Consider the following 19,400-nt stretch of genomic DNA (forward strand, 5'->3'; position numbering starts at 1 on the left):
CTACGGGCAGCGGGTGGGTGGTGTGACCCTTCACACCTGTGTTAAACTGGTTTGGGAGACTTGAGGTGTTAGAAAATTTGGGGAGAAAGAACGCATATTCAGAGCATCCCTTCCCAGGAAGGAACGTGGTTTTCCAGGAACATGAGCTCCTTGTTCCCATTCCTATCGGGTGGCCCCAGCAACCAGTCCGTAAGGCTGCCATCCCAAGGCAGGCTTTGGAGATGCCCGCACGTTCCCTACGTGCCGCGCTCCCGTTTGCTTCCTCTCACCAGTACTCGGGACATCCTGGCTTGGTCTCCTCTAGAGAGAACGGGGTACAAAACACACACTCTACCTTGCAAAACAGCACGCTTGGCTGCTTTATGTTGTAAACATGAAGACTAACAAGCAAACATGAAGATTAACAAGCAAAGAAAATAATAACTCTAAATAAATAAATAAATAAACACTCATGTTCCATTGCAATTAAAAAAAAAAAAAAAAAACAAAAACAAAAAAACAGCTTGAGAGATGACAATCAGAATGGGTTTTCTAACAAATGGTACATTATTTCACCCACCTGCAGATGCCTTGTACATCACAGGCACTGGACATTCACTTGTTTTGTTATCGCTGAGAAGTGCTGCCTCGGGATCAGCTCTGTAAATGGCACGCACCTTGCTCACAAAGAAAACATACCACGGGTGTACAACACAAGGCACAGCTATTGGGGGGGTGGGAAGTGCCAATTCCAGGCAGTGAGAACATCCAAATAGATTCTCCCATAGATGCCACCAGCTATATTGAAACCTGTTTCAGATGCTGTATCAGGCAATAGGAAAAAATCTGAAATGTTAGGAAAATGGAAAGTTGGTTTCACTGTCTTCATGCTAGATTCCCTGGTAATCCTACGTGTCTAGGAGTGTTATTCACAGGCAAGCTGTTAAAACAAAACTAGGTCTCCATGAGGCATAAGCAGCACTCTATAATAATCTCTGATTTTTAAAAAGATTTATAGGTGCTCCTTTTAACTTGACCACACTAAGAGAGAGAACGCACACCCTGCCACATGTAAGAATATCAGCAGGAAGAATGACACGTTGCTGAAATATTTTTTCCTGAAGAGCAATGTGCAAAATGCATAGAAATACCAGCAGCCAGCCTTCAGGAGCTCTGTTACAACTGAGAGAAAGCAGAATTTATATCAATGAAAACAGTACCGGGGACAGCAGAATACCCTAAATATGACAGGACTGTTTTTATTTTATACATTCTGATAACAGGGGAATTTAATTGGCTGGAGTTAATATGAAATAAAATGAAAATGAATTTTAAGTGTTCCGTTTTAATCAGCTTTTAATTTGAGAACTACAGCTTTCATCAAACATTAATCCGCTGGGCTTAAACAAAGGGAGACAGGTCAGGCTGATCTTTGTAAGGGGTAAGGTGAGGGAATTTTCTTAAGAGCCGCGATGCAGGTTCGTTCTGAGTCGCAAACACTGCATGAAAACCCAGGCTGCCTGGTAAAAATTCATGCTGGTATTTTTCCTGCAGGAAATTACCATGCCGCATTTCTCCTCATCTAATCGCCCTTAATGCGACATCACAACTCTGTATTTTCCATATTGATATTTACTTAACGTCATCACATTCAAATGTCCTAACATGTATGCATTGTGGATGCAATCCTGGCTCTCTTTTTTTTTTTTTTTTTTTACTTCCTTTTTTAAAGGCAAAAAATAACATTATTTTTAACAGTCTCGGTAAACGGCACCTCATGCAAGTCATGTTTATGTCCCTTACCCGTAATTTTGATAGACTATGAACACACAGTTATCCGGTCTCTTCGAAATTAGTGGTGACATAAGACTGCACTGCTCATTGTTTTCACTTTTAAGCATGTCTTTACAATTCAAATCATGTTGACGTATTAAAAAAACAAGTGGAAGCCACCGGTAGGGTAGGTTTTACCTTTCACTTTTCCTCCCTGCACGTGGAAAAGGACTCGAGGATTTCGTGTTCTATCACTTCAGACAAAACATAATCCTCCTGCAGCTGGAGAAGTATCTCTTTTATTCATCTCCATTTAGTCTGCAGGGAAGGGTAAAGAAACTGAGTGCTATCAATTACGTTTTTCCAGGTGGGAAAAATGCACATTTTCTCCTGCGGTTATTGACTGCTACCTCACAGCTAAAATAACATTGGTCTTCTGCAGAACAGTTTTCTTTTTTCTAGCTCATTGGGAAGCAGCAAAGGTGCCATCACCATCTGCCTTCAGATTTTAGCTCACAGGAACTTCTTGCTCACAAGAGGAGCCTCTGACGAGAATTTTGGAGGCTAAAGCCCACAATGTTGGGAGGCAGGGCCTGACTCTGAACGCTTCCACTTGTGCCTCGCACACTGCTGAGGGTGCCACGTCTCCCAGGCAGGGGTAAGGGCGTCCCGGGGCGCCCTGCAGCACGTGCCTACAGCCCGGTAGCTAATCCAGCAGTGCTGGTGGTGCAAAAGCACGGCTGACTTCTCCGTCCTGTGGCCACTGTGGATTGGGAAGCACGACAAGGCCCAGAGGATCTCCCAAGAGAACTGGGAGGAGCACAACGTTAGAGTAATGAGACTTGGATGTGAGGGCAGAAGGCAGCGGTGCATCTCATCAGCCCCACATCGATGTGTACAGGTGTTCACAGGCAGTCCTGAAGGAAGTCCTAAACCTGTGCAGGAATGAGGACAGCCAGCAACAGGCTCCACAGCCAGCAGCTTTGACAGCAGCCTGCAGCTACACAGATATTTCCTTTTCCAAGAGTAATCTGCTTGCTGGTGGGTGCCACAGAAAGGGTAAATGGTCCTCTGGAGTCCAAACATTCAGCCTGTTCGACACTATCAGTAGAATGGAATAATAATGGGGTTATCCGTGGTAGAAGCCGAGCTTCAGCATTACAAGACAGAAATGTGTCCTTTCATGAGGCTGTTAGAGGGGGTTGTGGGTTTTACTGTTGTTTTCAGCAAGGAGGAAAAGGATCCAGCCCAAGGAGCTGAGTTTGACAATGATACCATTAAAATGGTAAACATCTGAAGTCACCAGGAGATGGACAGTTTATATCAAGAGAGGAAAAAAGTGAAGCAGGTAGGAACTGATCAAGAATTTAAGAGATTACAGTAAGCCAGAAGTAAATGTAACATTTGCTAATGAGCATTTTCTAAATACCTCTTGTGCTGTTACAAAATTACTTTATGTCAAAATTTCTAGTAAAAGCCTTATTAGACCTGGCATGTACTATTTTATTTCACAAATCTGTTTCGCATTGGCTCAATTAAAATTGTTATATATTTTTGGGTCTTGTGTAGGTGCCATCTGTTTAACAGTACAAGTGGGTCCTGTGATGCACTTGTAAATTTTCTGCTGCGATAATTTTTTTAATATAATGAGGGACTTTGGATACAAGAAACCGCCCATATTCGATGATTTTTTAGTTTTTGGCAGTGAACTTGCAATGATTCTTACCGTGTTACAAGGATGGCTCTGCGTCCTATGGAAAAGCAAACAGTTGATCTACATGTTTGCACCAAAGTCATATTATTTAATTCACACTTATTTTTTTCGTTTGCTTTTTCTGCCTTATTTTGTAAATGAGCTTATCTTCCCCAAAATGGAATCCAGAGGGATGCTCTCAGCTGGTTGAATATGGCTGTAGCTGTTGCCTTCCATGGAGCTGCAGGGACTTGTTGAAGTCTGTGTTGAATAGATGGTGAAGTGCAAGCGTTGCAGGACTGCGCCTGGCTGTCTGAGGGACCGGGTCTCTGCTGCTTGTGTCAGCATAGATTTGCCCATTATTAAATCCTCTTTATGGAGAAACAAAACCTGTCTGGCAGCAAGGGGCCACAAAGTCACCTCCATGCCCAAGGAGCTCCGTGGTTTCTCGCCTCAAAGATATTTCGATGGGGGCTGACTAGCCTGGGTGCTGACCTGGGGGACCACAACCCCACAGGAGCCCTTCCCTGCTCACTCATCCCCTTTGCTGATTCTGAGCTAAGTTACAGAGGAAGGCAAAATATTCTCCTACATGAGATTTGCTGGCAAGTTGGTGACCTGGCTTTTGATGCCAGTGTGCCAGCAACACCCTGAAGCGGCAGAAGCAGCCAGGCCCAGCAGTTCTGTAGCCTTTGGAGAACTTGCCTTCAGGTGTCCTGGGAATGAGGACACAACACACACCAAAACACCCAGACACCAGGGGAGGCCTGCAGGGCAGGCCTGACCCTCACCTTGCCCACAGCAAGAGCAGGACAACACAAGGGGCCCGGAGCTCCTGGGGAAAATCTCGCTGCACCCAGAGCTGCACCAGCCCCAGCGTGCCAACCATGCACGGCTCAGCCACAGACCCCATCCCGTCTGGCACGCGCTGCCACCGGTGCTGAGGCCAAAGCTGGTTGGAACAAAACACACAAGTCTCTTGTGAACATGACTGGGAAGAAGGATGCACCTTTTTGAGGTGAAATGCCACCTGCACAGAACTGGTTTGAGTTCAGTGATGCGCTCTACAGCACAGCAAAACCTGGGGACAAATCTCCTGGGTAACAAAAATACTTGGGGTTTGTTATGACTGCCATTAGCTCTCACTATTACACCGCAAGCACTGAAGTGCTGTTCCCAAATCACAACAAATGACAACAGAACTCCAAACCCAAGCCAGGAGTCAGTTTCCCTTTAAAAAAATGTAGCCTCACATTCTTCTGCTGAAGTCCCTGCTCAGTTTCAGGAGAGCAGTATTTGCAGTGGTGACAATGCTGCAACTTATTTTGAAACACTCAATTTTGTTCTGCAGTCCAGAGAGAGATGCCAGATTTTAAGCACACCGAGCACATATGCAGCAGCTCTCTTCTCCCTACAGTGCAAAGAGCTCAGCTGCCTGCAGCGCTGCTCAGGATGCTCAGCAGGGCAGTTCCCAGTGGGCACTGGAGATCAGAAAGAGAACTGGCTCACTACAAACCTCCAGACACGCTTTACCTTGGTCACCTGTGACAGCCCTATTTTCCCCCCTAATTTTTGTTGCGTACCCACTGAGGGTTGACTTGCTTACAGCGGTAAATGTGTTTTCCTTCCAAGCAGACTGGGGACAGGATGCCCTGGTGAGCACCAGTGAGGGCACCAACACCGCCAGCCTCCTGGCACTCCTAGAGCAGAGCCTTCTCTGGCAACAGAAAGCAAAGAGAAGCTCTTCATCATGTCACAAATTTCCTAAGCTACCATTAGAGAAATGGATGCACCTGAAATACACTTCCCGTCTGTTCGTGACTTTTGCTTAGAAAATTGAAATCAGCTGCAGAGAGATTCCTCTTTGTCTCAACAGTCCCATAACTCAGGCAAGACTTTAGAAGCCGTGCAGGCGGAGCACGAGTGCTGCCCCTTATTCCTCTGGGTAAGCTCCTGACACCCTGGGGAACTTGTCTGGTCTGACTGCGCTGCTATACAAAGCATTTTATTTACAAGAAAACCAAACACCAAAGCAAAGAACATGGAGCACTGAGATGTACTGATGCCCCAGAAATCATTCCACAAGACTCCCCGCGGTGCCTTTCCTCCTTCCCAAAACTGCTCCGTGGTACCCATGCGCTGAACAATTCCTTAGTACTCGGGACAGCTGCTCAGGGTATTGTCAACACTCTGAATATATCGTATCTATTGACAGAACTGCAAAATGCTGATTAAATTATGTGCTTTAGCCAACCTGTGTAGGGAAAATTAATTGAACTGCAAAACTGATGGGTTCAGTGCTACCTTGTTGGAATGGGGAGGTTGGGCTATGTAATGCTTGATCTCCTCTTATTTGATTAGGCAAATTAGGAAACAACAGTGTGAAATGCATTATTGTACTAATATGATATCCAAAATGTGAATCTCATTAGAGCTCTGGCCTTGATGCTTTTTGTTTTGATTCTCTGTAAGCTGTGAAAGAATAAGCAGGCCAGAAAGCTGGATCTTTCAAATTACATTGGAATTGCCCAGTAGTAAACGTTGCACTCTGAGGCATTAGTCCCTGCAACATCTCCTTACCAAAAGCATTTCTGATCTTTTGGAGAAAACATCTCTGGCTGCTAAACATCCTCGAAATGGAGGAGCCACACCAGGTAGATGAGGATGGAGCCAGAGAGCAACACCTCTTAATGTAAACTTGCTTAGAGGTGAAAGCTGCTGTGGAGAAAGGACGCTTTATGGGGTGAGCCACTGAGGGTAGCACTGATGCTGCAGCTGCCCCAGTGGGAGCCTGAGCAGTCAAAAACCTCCTTTTGCACCACTGGGTAAGACTTATTTCAGTGAAGGCACAGTTGGTTTGGGAGAAGGAAGGAAGAAAGAAGTGAGGAGAAAGGCCTCTCTTGGAGAAGGGCTTGGGAACCCTGCTAAGACCTTCGGCACTGGGGAGGGCTGAGCCGCCGCGACAGCTGCGCCCACGCTGGCTGCGGACCCCCCTCGCGACATCTGCCTCTTCCAGGAGAGGCCTGAATTCAAGGTCACTCCGTAATACTTGGGGAGAACAAAAACATATGGTATAAAAGTAAAACAACACCGCATTTCATCTGAAAGAGGGTTTTACGAGGAGAGCCAGTTCAGATATAAGTTGGTAAAGGGTCACTTCACAATATAGCCCTTTCAAATTGCAGTTCAAACTCAGAATTAATTATCCTTTCGCTGTCTTGGGTTTTCTTTTCTTTTTTGCTTCACATTAACTGCAGCTGAAATTATTTTAAAGCAATGATCTTGAACGTCATGTCCTTCAGCTGGCCCTGAAAATCCATTTTCAATGGAAAGCCTCCTTTCTTTTCCAAGATTTCTGTTAGTCTATAAAGCTCATCAAGGCTCTGGTTCTCTAGGGGTGTCAGATGCTCGGATAATACCCAGGTGCCTGCTGGCTGGACCACTTCCAAGGTACTTTATTAGCATGAATAGGCCAATCTGAAAGCCAGTTAACTCCTTCGGCTTTCAGGGATACAGCGAGAGTCCTGCAGCAGCAGCGCGCTTCGCGCCTGTGCGCAGCTCCAGCTCCAAATTCTGAGTCATCGAGTTGCGAGATAAAAACAGAACATCAAGGGCACTAAGAATAGGCTGAGAGACACCAGCCTGAGGAAAAAATATTTGTTTTTCTGCAACGATACCTGCAGGGACGGTATCTTTAAGGCCATAACTATTCAGAAGCTCCCACGCTTTGGAAATGCCACGTTCCCCCTCCTGTGTTAGCCCTGGGCACAGCACAGAAGCAAGGTGGCTTTCCCACATGGAGCCACCGCAGCTGCATTTCAGGGAGCTATTTTCATTCCCCAGCTGCTGGCAGCCCCCAGCAAGAGCTGTGGTTTAGTTTTGGCTGTCAGTGGCAGGAAAGGCTCTCGTGGCCACCAGGCCAGCAGCACCACCAGTCTGCACGCCCTGGCACAGCCTCAGGGCTCCCAAGTCATGCTGCCACGATGCCACACCAGGAGGTAAGTCTCAACACCGGAGGGGCACGCTGGCTCCCTGCTTTACCTTCTCACTTTGCATGTTTTTCCAGAGGAGGGGGAAAAAAAGCGTACAACCCATCCCACCCTAAATGTATTGCAGTGGTGATGGTCCCAACCCACATCAACCGAGTGCACATTTCGGAGCTTTCCCCAGGCTTGAAAACCTGCCTCTCGCCGCACACAGGGAATGCTTTCATTTGGCTTCCAGCTGCAGAAAGCTTTGTGGCTTCTGCCTGGTGCCAGGGTTTCCCAGCGGCACCACACGGGTCTGCTCTGACTCTCTCTGACCCCCGAGCTCTGTCTTGTCAAGCAAACGAAAACCACGGCTCCGGAGCTGCCTTCAGCCTCTTTCTGCATCTCCCCCAGCTGTGAGGCAAGGAGGGCAGCCTGGGCAAAGCTCAAGCCAGGCTCAGCAGTCTCCAGGCTGCTGGCTGAGTGCACGCCTGCAGTGATGTTCTGCCTCCCCTCCCTAAAGCCAGCCTGGCGGCGGGTCTGCAAGGAGAAGGTGACTCCTGGGAATCACCCAGCGCAGAGATTTCCCCCACCCTTCCATACCCAGCAGTGGAGATTATTCACGATTCCTGAATAACTACTTCAGGCAGGATTTGCAGCAGCTTTCAGCCAAAGCTCAGCACTGCAGCTTGGGAACAAGTGGGACATTACCACTGACATCAGCCCTCAGCCTCTTGAGAACGACTCCCTGTCAGCTCGGTGGCTCTCAGGACTGGAAATGATCCTGCTGGGCAGAGGCTGGCCAAAAAGTGCTGCACTGGACCTGTTTCTTCTTCTGCAAGCCTGACCCAGGGGCTTGCTGCAGGAGCAGCCACAAGGGACAGGGGACGGAGGCGCAGGGGCGTCACGGGGACATCCCGACCTTCAGCTGCACCGCGGCCAGCAGGCTGGGAGTGGTTTCCTAAGTGACTCACAAATCTCCTCTGCCCTAGTGCTGATCTTGCCAAGGAGAAATCTTGTTGGCACCGACCATCGCTGCAATACATTAGATGCAATCGCTGGCGACGAGTGTCACGCTGCTCTGCCGCTCGGACATGCCCTGAGTGCTGGCACAACCTGCGGTCACCTGACGAAATGCAGCAGAGAGCGGTGTGGAAGAGAAGAAACTGAGACAAGGCTTAGCTCAGGTCCTTGTGGTTGTGCAATACACGGCTGGCAGCAGACGTGGCAATGGGCAGTTCCTTGGTAGCACAAGATACTGGCTTTTCCTGTTTATGTTCCCCAGAGAATAAGAAAAAGGACTTATACCAAAAAATAGCAAGTATGCTAAAAGGCAAACCATGGCATTCTGGAGTCTCCTGGGGTACCTAAAATGTTCCTAGAGACATACTTTTGCTCGATAAAACCCCATATATCCACAGCATCCCTCTTACACAGGCTTCCTCATTTTTTCATGTTTCAATCACCTTGCTGGAGATTCAACCCAGAGGCTAAAGAGCTCCCGTGTCTTGGAGGAGCAAGGGCACGTGCTCAAATATTTTGAATAATGGCAGTCCACGTTCAAAGCCTTCGCTGTTTAATTTTGTTTTCCCTCTGCTTCCATCGGGGCTGCGTTCCCAAATGCCTCGTCCTACAAAGCTGGGGGCAGAGGCACGCTGTCACAGTGCTCAGTTCCCTACGTGGCCTGTGCCCGTCTGAGTGCCTCCTGCAGCACGCTGCAGTTCCAGGCTCCCCGTCCGCTTCCTGTCCTGCCAAGCAGGTCCACGCAGCCCTCCTCCTCCTGTAAGCCTCTTGCTGCAGGAGCAGAAGAAATTTTATTTTTTTTTCTACACTAGCTGTTTATAACCACAATAGATCCAACAGTAAATAACCCCCCTCCTGGTTTTAGGTTTTTTCTCTTCTCCCCATCCCTTTCTCTTCCCCTACCATCTCATTTCTCATTATCATGACCTGGCTTCACTGATGAAATCTTTGCCTAGAGCACAGGATAATTTTCCATAAAGCTGCATGTGTGATATTGCCAAGGTCTCTGGTGCCTTTTAAACTTGGTCTCCTCCAACAAATACCCAAGGGGAAAGCCTCAGCTACCACGGTTTCCTCAAACATGAAGAGGAAGGACTAACTGCAGCATCTAGTTGCATGGCAACTAGAAGAAAATGTTGACCTCTTCTGATTATTGGCTTTCTTACCTAGAGAGAGACAGCAGGTGAATCCACAAGAGAGGTCTTATTTGGAGTTTTTTTGGCCAGGCACCGTTCTGTAACCTCATGGGGTTTCTGTGCCCTCCTCGGCACGCAGGGCTTGGGGACAAAGGGCCTTCGCCCTGCCCACACTCAGCAGCAGGGTGAGGAGGGGCTGCGTCCCCGATCAAAACAAGCAACCACGAAATCAGGCGAAGCAACTGAGCATGTGAAGATCCTGTCATCACACGCTTAAATTAAGAACGGTGAGCAGATGCCCTTGACTTTCCTGTGATTTGAGAAAACTTAAGCCCCCTGCTTGGAGCTCCATCGCTTTGCTTTAGAAACAAATGAATCAGAAGGGGCCGCTGGTCACGTAACCAAGAGAATGATTATCGGGGTGCTGCACCCCTTTCTCTACGACTGGCTCTTCAGCCCACTCACCACGAAATGGCCGAGTTGGAGGGAGGTCTCCTGTTGAGCAGGAAAACACCACTCGTGGGCTAGTGGCATGGCACAGAAAGGCAAGCACCCATCTGCTCCCTGCGGGTAATCAACCTGGGAACATGCCTCCTCCTCTTCGACCAAAAACTGAGTCAAAAAACTGAGCTCACTAAGTCAAAGCCTGGACAGAAGAGGTGAGAAGGGCTCTAGCAGGAGCACGAGCCCAGGGACCACTTGCCCCACCACCTGATCATCAGAGTTAGGCAGACCAGTTGTTCCTAAGGCCCAAGCAATACCTGAGCAGCGGTAACAGTTCAGAGCAAGCGCCCATCCAGTCCAGTTTCCTGACACATGGCAGGCTCCCCCTTACGAGTATAAGCACAGAAGAATATAAGAATGGTGCAAGCACGTGCATTTTCCCTGCACCCTCTCCCAGGCCACAGTTACCAGCTCTGCAATGCGCTGATCCAGGGACAGGGATTTTTACACACCACTGCTGAGGTCTCATCGCCTCACCCTCACTCTTTCATAATACATTTTTTCTTTCATTTCCAACATGCAGAATTGGACCATGCAAAATTAAAAAAAAAAACAACTGGGGCATTACCTGAAAAAAAGACTGTAGGGAACAGCTATTAAATTGAGCCACCAAGATGCATACAATTTGAATAAAATACCATCCCACAGGCATCTTTAAAGTTTTATAAACCAAAGATCGAAGCCAGTTGTATAGGACTGCTTAAGGCTGGTTTGAAAGCAAGGGGCTGACAGCACGGGACCTTTCCTTGGACAACTTGCTCACCTGCACCTTGCCTGGGGGCCATAACTGAATTCTTTTTCAGAAACAACACCACGAAACATCTCTGAGGAGATTTTTACAGTTCATGTCATTTCTGAGGTGCTATTGCAAATAGAACTACATCCACGCAGCATTAACCAAGAAGATTTTGGTAAGGAAATGGCTTTCAGAAACTGATCATTTTGCAGGTTTTGCTTTCAGGAAAGGTAAATATATTCTGCAAAAGGTACTTTTACAAATGAGGCTTTGCTGCATTCCTGTTTGATGTTCATTTCTAACTCTTCCCACATCGGTTCAGCTATTTTGATGGCAATTAATAGCAGCTTGCCGACAGCCTGTTTTGCTGCTACAAGCCCTCTAGAACAGATTCCTGAGGATTTGTGTGGACTGTTCTCTGCATCACCTACACACACCTTGCTGCCTCTGGTGCTGTGCTTGGAAAACTGGTGCAGAGCCCGATGGCAGCTGGGGCTCAGCTTTGCAGTAACTTGCAGATTACTTGCCGTAATCAGCGTTTAAGGAGGCGGTGGTGGGCACAGCATACCACGAATCTCACCTGAGCTCCATTACTCTTATTTCTACCTGCAAGATGCAGGTCAGAAAACCCAGTGCTTTGCTTTGGCTGCCCTTGGTACTTCCCCAGAGCCCCCCTGGCCGTACCCAGCTGCCAAGAGGCAGGAGCAGTGCTCAGGGCACGGAGCACAGGAGCAAGCTGCAACAACAACATACATCCCAGACCACGCAAAGTTTGCTTTGGTACCGAGATACCGAGCCTCTAGGTGAAGCACACGTGCTGCCATGTTCTGTGTTCAGGATAGGAGACCATGCTCAGCGCCCCCGGTTCCTCTAAACCACGCTCTGTAGTAATTCTCTGCAAAGTGACAAGCATATGGACTGCAGGGCTTCTCCGAAACTAGCCCCTAACATTTTTGTATCTGTAACTAAATCGAACCAGCTGATGGAGTGGCTTTGCTACTTCAAATAATTTCATCTGAACAGACCATCTGCTAACCACCAAAAGTCCCCCCCCCTCCTTCTCTTTTATTATTTTGCAGGGCAGTATTATTTGACACACAATGTTTGTGTCCAATCCAGCCTGCGCAAGTCAGCTAAAGACTGATTTCTTTGGCTCCTGCAATTTGCTCGTGAAGCTTCAGAAATGCTGAGGTGAAAGCTTATCTTCGGAAAGGGAAGCACAACATTTCTACTTTTTCTTGTACATAAAAAAACTGCATAAAAGTATTTTTTCAGGCCATCTTGTTTTCTTTTCTTGAGAAATACCTTTTTCTTAAAAGCTGATGGAGAAGGGGGTGAGGTTTTTGTGTCTAACGAGAGAGCAAAACTGAGCATCACAGAAGGAGAACACACCCTGGGCAGCGCACTTACTGATCGCAGCCCTCGAGACCCAGTGTCTTGGGTTTACACGCACCGTAAACTCTGTGGTGCAAACTCACCGCTTCAAATCATCAAAGAAAGGCTGCCCCCTTTGGTTTGTAAACCAGGGAAAACTGTCCGCTGCCGAAGCATCACATGGTGTGGAGAGGCCAGCAGCGCAGAATTAGGAAAGAGCTGACAAGTGTGAGGTTTCCCCCAAAGACATTGAGGAAATATGAATCCTTGCGAAGAGCGAAAGCAAGTTCAAGCCTTCCGCAGGACGGGGATGTCCTGGAATGCAACTGGAGTGGCTCCTGTTTTCCCCTGCTCCCCTGGGAACACCCCAGGGCTGCGGCAGGGCTGAGAGGGGGGCAGATGCCCCATCTCGAGGAACTTCCTCACCTGTACGGAGGTGACAAGCACTTCTGGAAGCAGCCGATGTGATGCTGGGTGCCTCCAGCACCCAGATGTTCTGTCTGGGGCAGCTGCTGGCACCAGGTGACAGCACTGCCCTCAGACTGCAACGGCACCCCCCAGGTCAGGCTTTAGTGACAAAATGTCTGCAGGACAATGAGACTGCATTTATTTCTATTTGTTTCTCGTTACGTAGCTGCTTCAACCAGCAGCTGAAGTTAAATAGGACTGGCTTAAAAGGTAAACATTTCTCACAGCTTTCTCATCAACTATATTAAATATAGTCATAAAAAAAAGCCCCACAATATTTTCTGTATTTGCTGAAGGATGACGTCCCTCCTTGCCTTAAGCGTGTGCCAGATTACTCATAAACCTGGACCATATGCCACTGCAATTTACTGATGGGCCCAAGCTGTTTTGGTAGATACAAAATCCGAGGGGATTAGGGAGGCTCGATCCACGCTGAAAACAGAGCAACAGTGGTGGGGCAGCTGCTTGCTCTCTTTGCTCACTCTCAATTTAGGTCAGCTGCCAGCAGCCCGCCCTGACTCGTGCCGGAGCCGAGCTGGGCCATGCTGCTGGGGCACCCGCACCCATGGGCTCACATCCAGGCAAGGAGGACTTGCTGCCTCCCGGCCAGCAGCCCCGCTAGCTCCCTGCTCATGGTTAAACCCGGTGCCTGCACACACCTGGGGGCTGTGGGTCAAGCCCACGCGTGGCAGGGACCAGAGCATCACCTCCCAACAGCTCCAGCAATGCTCCCTTAGGTAAATCTCGCTGGGGGCCCACCCAGAATGTGGCCAGCACCACTGCTCTGGTTTTATTTCCCCAGAGCAGCGAGGGGGCTGCTTGTCAAGAAAGGAAGGACAGAGTCCGGCTCAAAGTGCTGCCTGAAACGTGGGCCCCTCCTGGGCAGGTACCTGCACGGAGGAGCTCAGCCAGACCGTGGCTCTCGGGCACTGCCTCGGCTTCTTCCTGAAGAGGCTGCCGCTCACGTGAAATATCAAACGACACAAACAATTGCTGACTCAAGAAAAGCCCACTTAATCCCAGTGGTACACACAGTCCAGTCGGCCCACGCAGCTACATATTCAGTAGTGTCCTCACAGGATCACTGGAGTTGCTTTCCCCTCCCCGTTATCTCCTTTTTTTGCTTTCCTAAGTGATCAGACAAGCTCCTCCTTGCTTCCAGCTGCCCCCCCCCCGAGGAAAGGCGCCACGTGGCACCCAGGAATTACAGAGCACTGCAGGGAGTGCGACAGCAAACTGCAGTCAGAGAGGTGGCTGTGAGCACCCATCGTTTCTCCACCCAGACGAGTGGCTCTCCAGGGCACAGCTGCCATGCATGCAACTACAAACCTGAATAACCTGAACCTTGCCTGCACAATATTCCTTCGCTGGCTGGAATTTGGGACTGCAGCTTCTGAGCACTTGCAAGACCCTCGTGCACACAGAGCTTGCCTCAATTTCCAGCTGTTGGAGCTGGCCGAGCGCTTCGCTCAACACAGCGGCTCTGTAACCTCGCAAGTCTCAGTCCCACCCACAGATTTCACTGCCTGGCGCAAGTCCATCTAAGTGCAGCCATCGTTTTTTTTTTTTTTATGAGATCACAACTGTAACTTCACGTTCCTCAGCCTGACAGCCAACACGCATCAAAAGCTACCGAGCTGTACCTGCCAGGCTTCAGAGGTAGGTGTGACGGAGCCTGACAGCTAAAGCTTCGGTCAAAAAGCCCCAGCTCCAAGTTTTGTGCAGGGTGAGGCAGCTGCTGGCTTGCAGCTGCACCGCTTGGCTGCTCCCTCTCCTCCGACAGAGGAAGCTGTCCCGAACCTTGGTGCCTTCGCTCTCAGACCCTCCCTGATGTGGAGGGAGCACCAGCACCACACAGCTCCAGTGGCACTTCCAGACCTATTCCTCCCTCCTCAGGAGGCTCAGGACCCCGTTATACCGTGTCCCATCTGCTGTAATAAATATTGGCCCTAAATCTTCACTTAGGCTAAAATCCTTTTGGATCGGTCTGGCAAAATAGAGAGGCTCCACGGCTTTGGGAAAATGAGTCCTGTGCATCCAGGAATGGGTTGCCAGGAGTTGAGGACTGCAACGTCTGATTGAAAAGGCATTTGTTTATTTTCCTACAGATTTGTCCTCCTTAACTTTCTTTATCATTGCCATGTCCCAGAGTGAGCCTGACATGCAAATGCCTTCTCTTCTGAGCCAGGGTGGCTGAGATGGAACAGGGCTACTCCCTGCTTCTCGCGCCCAGATGTGCAATGCAGATGGGGCTTGCAGAAAGGGACAAGGTCTGGCTGATCATAATCATTTACAACTTTTATTAAACCCATTTTCCTTTCTAATCATTATAATAGTTCCCCAAAACATCATCCGTGGACTTTAAGTGTCTCATTATTGTGTGTTTTAATGAAAACTGTGGAATTATCTCGTGCTCAGTGCCACATGGCCCCATATAGCAACGACAATGCTAAATAATTTTTAAAAATTTATAGTTTACAAGACGTATTTCCCATCTGTGACCATGTAGTAGCTCCCAAATGCATTAAATTTCATTACATTAACAACACCTCTTAAAAGCAATTGGCTTAACTCCACAGGATGGTTTTATAATGACCCGAGAAGTGTGTTGTAATGTATACACATGTTGAAGATTAACAGTATCTGAGTGCTACCACAGCAACTCAACTCCACGTCCAAACCAAGTGCTTTCATCCTTCAAAGCGACGCATTGCTGTTCAAAGTACTGATCCCATTAACACAAAGAAAAAGAAGTTCCTTTTGGCACTCTGCAAAAGCTCAGCCCGACGAGCGGAGCTATGACAGCAACGAAAACCTGTGGAGTTGAAAGTGCAACGTCTCCAACATGATTAATCCCTGGGGGGAGATTAGCAGCAACTTCTTCTTCCCTGCTCTCCCCAGAGACGCTCTCTGTTACAAGGCAAAAATACACGAACTGTGCCCAACTTAAAAATTGATTTTGGGACGGAAGCCAGACCAGATGGTTAGAAAAGCTAAATACCGTTGATTTATTTCTTACCCTTTACGAAGCAATATTAGAGACAATGGACCTTATCAGAACAAATGAGAATAAACATGGGGATGCAGCCTCAATCGAGAATTAACAACCAAAGCTACCAGCTTCTATTATGCAATGATTAATTCTGAATTTGTGCAAGTATTATCAGCAGAAAATGTCTAGCTTTATCTATCGAAACCAGTGCCAAACTAGACAACCTTTTAAGTCAGTGCTCTTCAATTTGCAAGATACCTCAGTATAAAAAAAAATAATGCAGAAAACGCCAGGGCTTGTGCTGCAAAGTCAGCTGGAAAATTAGCTTAAAGACCACCCTGCTCTCCAACCCCAAAGAAGAAAAAAAAAAAAAAAAAAAAAAAAAAAAGGGAAGGGAAGCCTGTGGGTCCTCACCAAGCAAGCCTCTGAGATGCAGCCCCAATCCCAACACCCTTCCTCCCCCCTTCCCACCGAAACAAGCAGCTGGATGCTGCCTCCGTGTGCCTCAGTTTCCACACCCTGAGCCCATCAGGACCTCCCCGCTGGTGCTGCAGTGTGGCCGACGCTGCCTCTGCTCAGCTCCCCAGCCCGCTGACAGAGACAAAAGGCACGAGATGCTATTTCCTACGTTGTGACTATTGGGCACTCCTTGTAAACAGGTTATATTCATTACTTAACAAATGTTTACCGCTGTCCTGTATCACCCTCAGGTTCGCCCAGCTCTGCAGAGAGAATATTCAGCGCTGCTTAACGGCTGTTGGCAACAAGAGGAAATGGACTTTCTGATGGAAATGTTCAAGGCCTGTTATTTGTGAGATGCAGCTGAGATGGGACGTAATGAATTTAGCCCTGTTTCGCTTCATTTACCGTAGCTAACACATACAATAAAAGTTTAGTTTATATCTGGCGCTGCCATGCATGAATATCTCATTATAACTGCAAAGACTTTTTATTTTTATTGGGGCCCATAACAGCATTGTGGTATGTTAATTATCAGCGATGTAACAGAAATGCAGCAAGCTTTCCTTCCTTCCACACGGGCTAAGGAAAACCAAGGGGACCTGTCCCAGGCCAGTTTTTCAGCTGGCATGCTTTGTTAGATGACAGGAGCAGGTAAGAAGGATGAGATGCAGAGCACGGAGCAAGGGCAAGGAGCTCACTTCCCCAGAGCACCAACCACGTCCCCTCCCTCTAGACCACACCTTTGCTGCCACCCCGCAGCTTTCGCTGCCCCTTTCTCCCTCCTTCTTGTCCCAACACGTGGGCCAAGACCAGGGGGAAGACCCCTCACCCCACAGGGAGATGCTGCTGGGCTGGGGCCAAGGGTACCACGCAGACTCCACACCTCTAGTGCCTTTCCTCCAGCTCTCTGCCACCCGGAGTACGACCTCTTTTACAACAAAAACATACCGAGATTCATTTAGTTAACTAAAGGGTAAGCTGCTGCAGCCCCATTTGGCTTGGGCAGGGTCTCAGCACACTTCAACAGCTCACAGCGTGCCTGGAGACATATGTGTGGAGACCTGATGAGGGCACGCTCCTTTCTCCAAAAGGGAAGGGGACAGGGCTTGTGGGTCACAGTCCAAGAAGACACCAGCACCAGAAGCTTAGTAAGTGGGATCGGATCTGTTTTAGGATATCCTGGTCTGCTGAACATCCTGGATATCCAGAAAGCTGCAGTCCCACATGTCAGACTCATCAGTGGTGAGACCACAAAGGTGATGTCAGTCCTCAAATGTGGCTAGCAGGAAGAAAAAAAAAAAAAAAAAAAAAGCATCAAGTCATCCTATCCTGCCTTGAAAGAAGCCATTTCCTCTGATGCCTGCCCTGCTAGAGACATAGGCACAACTGGTGGTGCCAGTAAGGCCACGTGCTATGGCTTGGTGACAGATTTTTAGGAGTGTTGGGATTTTTCTTAAGAGAGGAAGAAAACCAGGACCTCGCTAAAAGCTAGGATTTGTTTCACATGCAGCTCCAGACACAGGAACCAGCTGTTTTCTACCTCTGTGTAAAAGGACTTCTTTGAACACAGCTTATCTGCTCGTGGCTTCCATGAGGTCACATTTCCCAACCCTTCCACCACATCCCCGAAACAGAGCCAAAGAGAGGGGAGCAGCTGGGAAAAGGTGGAGAACTTTTAAGGAGTCCCTGCGAAAGGCACACGCTTCCTAAACTTCTGAGAAGCTGGAGGCTCACTAAAAAAGGGACAACAGTGAAGGCACACAGGAAGGAAATCCAAATGCAGAAAAAGACACCCACTGCTTAGCCAGCATACGCAGTCAAATGCCAGCCCACAGAAGACTGAGATGCTTATTAGGTAACATAATCATTCAAACCAGATGTCTTTTACAAAACTGAATCCTTAACAACATTCAGTGACTCTTCTTCCTTTCCCTAACATTAATATTCTGGAAAACTGCACGCTGAGTGTTGCTCAAACTGTTAGCGCTCCAAGGGCTGAGGCTGCGGTGAGTCAGTGCTGCATGCCGTGACCTTTTGCAAACCCCGTGCGGAACCGAGCCATCAGCTGCAATCAGAAAATCAAATAATACAAATAATTAAAAAAAATAATAAAGTAAACTGTTCTTTCTTTGGGGCTCCCTCCCAGTGTCAGGACGGAGCTCAGACCTAGTGCAAACAGGTGCAAAGCTCCTAGAAGCAGTAACTTGTGGCAGGTTTCCACATTTTTGCCAGGAAGAGAAAAAGAAAGAGCAGCGGCCAGTCCCGTGCTCTCCGAACGCAGCAGAAAGGATTCTGCCCAGCAAGGTACACCAAACTCCTCCATTCTGCTCCTGAGAGGTTCAGAGGCTGAACCACAGAGACCTGACCTGTCAAATAATGATTTTGATCGAGTTTCTTGCTTTGCAGTAAGTCATTAAAAATCTGCAGCTGAAGCCCACGTGCTTCCCCAGTCAAAAATAACCTCAAACAAGTTGGAAGGATTGACAACTTAGTGGTAATGGAGTGAGCAGGCTGCCAGCTGGATGTGCAAAGCTTAGAAATCCTTCCTCCTCTCGCGGAAGGCACCGACTGCCAGGCCGGCCTGGGATGACTTCGCAGGCCGTGGTTCATCACAGGGCAGTAGTGCAGCAGGTGCTCCCCTGGGGGACAAGAAGGGACTCCCGTGCCACTTGCCATTTTGGCTGTTGGGGGATTAGCCTCTCTGTTGAGAGCGGAGCTTTCCCGTGTGGGTTCAGGTCCTGCTGGCAGGAGGGAGACCCCAGTGTGCAGGCGTGTGCTGTTTATTCAGCTCCTCGCCAAGCCGGAGAGCTGGGACTCCTCCCTGACACGTGGGGCCTGCGCCGCCCCCGCCCCATAGCAATGGGGTGGATGTGGGGCCGTGCCCCCAGCCCGGAGGTGGTGGCAGTGCAGGGGGTTTGCCAAGCATGCAGGGGTGGGAGCCTTGATAAAGCTCCACAGCTCCAGATAGCAAAACAGGAACGTACTTCGCTGCTTCTCATCAAACTTCTCCAGCCTTTTTAATGCTGTCCTGTCCTCTAACTGCAGCTGCGACTTACCACTAAGTCACACAGCTATTCACAGCTCATTTTCTCCATTTGGCTCCTTTAACAAGTCCCTCTGCCAAAAAACAAGCAAGGTCTGAGCTGCGATTCTTCTCTTCCTGACCTCTTCTTTCCTTCTTCAGTTTCAGGAACTTCCTTTCATCAGGAGGGCTTTCTAACCTTCCCCCGGCATCATCTCGAACTTGGCCTCAGGCTGCAGGTCTGGCAGTGCGGTGCTGTGCCCAAAATGC

Source organism: Netta rufina (genome assembly GCF_964035555.1).
Source record: "Netta rufina genome assembly, chromosome: 4".
In the NCBI taxonomy this organism is placed as follows: Eukaryota; Metazoa; Chordata; class Aves; order Anseriformes; family Anatidae; genus Netta; species Netta rufina.